Below are 4660 nucleotides of genomic sequence, written 5' to 3'. Positions count from 1 at the left end.
GAGAGAGAGAGAGAGAGAGAGAGAGAGAGAGAGAGAGAGAGAGAGAGAGAGAGATTTTTCTCTGGCCCATCTAGTGGTTTTACACACTATGACCACAAAGTTTTATTGGAAACTGTTCAGAATTAAACCCCAAATAAAAAATTAATAACCCCTTGTATCTTATTGGATCACCATGGGTTTAAATTAGAATTCAACAATAACACAAACTAAAGAAAGTCTACAAAGTCATGAAAACAGAAAAACTCTCAACTGAATCACCACTGGGTCAAGGAAGAAATGAAATTAAAGACTTCCCATAATTAAATGAAAATGATTCCATGGCATACCCAAACTTATGGGACACTATGAAAGCAGTGCTAAGAGGAGAGTTCATAGCACTAAATGCGTACATAAAGAATCTGGAAAAAATATCACACTAGTAACACAAAGAGATCAATACAAAAAATCTTTGGTTACTTGAGAAAATCATCTAGATAGACAAACCTTTACCCAGACTAACCAAAAGGTATAGAGAGAATATACAAATTTAAAAAAAATCATAAATGAAAAGTTGGACATAATAACAGACACTGAGGAAATCCAGAGAATCATTAGATTATACTTCAAAAATCTATACTTCACAAAATTGGAAAATCTAAAATAAATGGACAATTTTCTTGATAGGTACCACATATCAAAATTAAATCAAGACCAAACAAACAATTTAAATAGACCTATAACCCCTAAGGAAATAGAAACTGTCATTAAAAGTCTCCCATCCCAAAAAAGTCCAGGGCCAGATGGTTTCAGCCCAGAATTCTATCGAAATTTCAAGGAAGAACTAATACTAATACCCGTCAAAAGATTCCACACAATAGAAAAAAGAAGGAACACTGCTACTTTTTTTTAATGAGGCCACAGTTACCCTGATACCCAAACCACACAGTGATGCAACAAAGAAAGAGAATTAGAGACTAATCTCTCTCATAAACATTGATGCAAAAATACTGTCAAACTGAATCCAAGAACACATCAAAAAACCATCTACCATGATCAAGTAGACTTTTTCCCAGAGATGCAGGAATGGTTCAATATACAAAAATCTGCCAATGTGATCCACCATATAACCAAACCATATCATTATATGCTGAAAAAGCCTTTGAGAAAATCCAACATCCCTTCATGATAAAGGTTCTGGAGAGATCAGGAATACAAGGAACATACCTAAACATAATAAAAGCAATATACATCAAGCTAACAGCCACCATCAAAATTAAATGGAGAGAAACTCATAGTGATTCCACTAAAATCAGGAGTAAGACATGGCTAACCACTCTCTCCATATCTATTCAATACAGTACTTAAAGTTCTAGCTAGAGCAATAAGACAAGAAAAGGAAAACAAGGGGACCCAAGTTGGAAAGGAAGAGGTCAAAGTCCTGCTATTTGCAGATGATATTGTAGTATACATACATGACCCCCAAAATTCTATGAGAGAACTCCTACAACTGATAAATACCTTCAGTAATGTGGCAGGATACAATAACTAAAAAAGGAGCCTTCCTATATACAAATGATAAATGGGGTGAGAAAGAAATCAGAGAAAACACTCCTTACAATAACCACAAATAATATAAAATATCTTGGGGTAACTCTAACCAAACAAATGAATGGCCTGTATGACAAGAAATTTAGTCTTTGAAGAAAGAAATTGGAAAAGATATCAGAAAATGAAAAGACCTATGCTCATGGATCAGTAGTATTAACAGAGTAAAAATGGCAGCTTACAAAAAGCAATCTACAGATTTAATACAATCCCCATCAAAATCCCAACACAATTCTTTACAGACTTCGAAAGAACAACACTCAACTTCATATCTAAAAACAAAAAAACCAGAATAACTAAAACAATTCTGTATAATAATGGAATATCTGGAGGTATCACTATCCCTGATTTAAAGGTCTACTACAGAGCTATAGTAATAAAAATAGCATGGTATTGGCAAAAAAACAGACAGGTGGATCAATGGAATCAAATTGAAGATCAGACATAAATATACATACCTTTGAACACCTGATTTTTTTTGACAAAGAAGTCAAAATTATACAGAAGAAAAGAAAGTATCTTTAACAACTGGTGCTGGCACAACTGGATGTTTGCATGTAGAAGAATGCAAATAGATACATGGCTAAAACTGCACAAAACTCACATCCAAGTGAATCAAAGACTTCAACATAAATCCAGTTACAATGAACCTGATAGAAGAGAAAATGGGAAATAATCTTGAACATATTGACACAGTAAATAGCTTCCTGAATAGAACATTGATACCACAGGCACTAAGATTGACAATTAATAAAAGGGACCTCATGAAACTGAAAAGCTTCTGTAAGGCAAAGGACACAGTCAATAAGACAAAAAGGCAGCCTACTGAATGAGAAAAGATCTTTGCCAACCCCACATCTGAAAGAGGTTTGATCTCCAAAATAAAGAACTCAAGAAACTAGACATCAAAATACCATATAATTCAATTAAAAATGGGGTACAGATTAAAAAAAAGAATTCTCAACAAAAGAATCTTAAATGTCCAAGAAATACTTTAAAGAATTGTTCAACAAATCAAAACGACTCTGAGATTCTATCTTACACATCTCAGAATGGTTAAGATCAAAAATACTAATGACAGCCCATGTTGTAAAGATGTGGATTAAGTGGAACACTCCTCCACTGCTGGTGAGAATGCAAAGTTGTACAGCAACTTTGGAAATCAGCATGGTGTTTTCTCAGAAAATTGGAAACCAATCTACCTCAAGTCCCAGCTATACCAATTTTGGGCATATACCCAAAGGATGCTCAAACATACCACAAGGACACTTGCTCAACTATATTCAGAGCAGTGTTATTTGTAATAGCCAGAACCTGGAACTCAAGGCAGGAATCTGGAGGAAGAAACTGAAGGAGAGACCATGGAAGAATACTGCTATTGGCTTGCTCCCCATGTCTTGCTAAGCTTGTTTTCTTATACATGCCAAGGGATGGCATAACTCCTAGTCTTCTGGGTCCTCCCACATCAATCATTAATAAGAAAATCCCTGAAAGACATGCCCACATGCCAGTCTCATGGAGACAGTTTCTCAATACATGTTGGAAATTCACTAGAAGAACCCACAAAATTTAGCACAACCTTAATTTATCATAACAAAGTGATACAGAACAGAATGTGTAAAGCGAACCAGTGCATATGATGAAGTTGGGAAATAATCAGGTGCAGGATTCCCATAGTGCTGTAAGATTGGAGTCCCACAAGATGGGCTTAATTCTTTCAGAATTAAACCATAACACTAGTAAATAAAGCCTTCTGCCAGCGAAGCTAACTTGGGATCAGGAATCCAGTCATTAGCGTGAGTGATCCTATGGGCATCCTCCTCGCACAGAATTCTACACTCCAGAAGGAGAGTAGTGTTCTGCCCAAGCCCCATGTTAGAGAAATCACCCCTTTCAGTGAGGAACTGGTGGTGGGAACACATCCAGAATCTGAGTTTCAGTGCCAGCTAGAGGTTGCAGACTCAGGCCCAGTGGGCTACCTATTCCATGCATAGTCTACTACTTGAACCTTTGATAATGTGTCCTTAGGACAAGATTATTACCAGTAGTCTCTCAAACAGCATGAGGAGACCAACAGCAGCACTGGCTTTGGTTATTCCCACCATTGGTTCACTATTTGTCAAGTTACAAGTCCCAGTAACTGTGAAGATCTGTCTTTGAAAACTAGGTGTAGTTCTCCTCAAGTTTTGAACTAAACTTTTTCAACTTTGTCTAAGCCACCGACACAGGCACTAACTACTGTGGTCAGTGAGTTGAAGCTTATTTGAATACCTTGTATGCTGAGCTAGGGTCATGAACTAAAGATTTCTGACTTAATTGCTGTGAAGAGACATCATGACTAAAGCAGGTTATAAAATAAAGCATTGAATTTAAATGCTTTAATTTAATTGAGCTCTTGCTTACAGCTTCTGAGGGTGTCTTAGTTAGGGTTTCTACTGCTATGAGGAAACAAAATAACTAAAAGTAACCTGGTAAGGAAAGGGTTTATTTGGCTTATTCTTCCATATCATTGTTTATCACGAAGGAAATCAGGACAGGAACTCGGAGGCAGGGCAGGAAGCTGGAGGCAGGACCTGAAGCAGAGGCCGTGGAGGAATGCTGCTTACTTTCCTTCTCCTCAAGGCTTGCTCAGCCTGCTCTGTTACAGAACCTAGGCCCACCAGCCGAGGGTTAGCACCACTCACGTGGGCTTGGCTCTCTCCCATCAATCGTTAATTAACAAAATGCTTTACAGACTTGTCTACAGCCAGATCTGATAGATAGAATTTCTCAGTTGAGGTTCCTCCTCTCAGATGACTCTAGCTTGCATCAACTTGATATAAAACCAGCCAGCACAATTGACCTCCTGTCAACCCAATACACAGCATATCATTTCTTAAGCCCAACCTCTCCTTTTTTTTGTTGTCCCCAATGTGCCATATTAATAATATATTATAAAACATATTACAAACCTTAAAAGTCCCACGGTCCCTACAAATTCAAATGCTTTAAAATTTAAATCAAAATCTTTATAAATCAAAAGTCTCTATAAAACCACAAAATTTCTTTTATATTTTCAGATCTTTTTTTTTTTTTT

This window comes from Alexandromys fortis, unplaced genomic scaffold (assembly GCF_014885135.2).
Source record: "Alexandromys fortis isolate MF-2015 unplaced genomic scaffold, M_Fortis_MF-2015_v1.1 scaffold_283, whole genome shotgun sequence".
Taxonomy (NCBI): Eukaryota; Metazoa; Chordata; class Mammalia; order Rodentia; family Cricetidae; genus Alexandromys; species Alexandromys fortis.
This window is presented reverse-complemented; position numbering follows the sequence as displayed.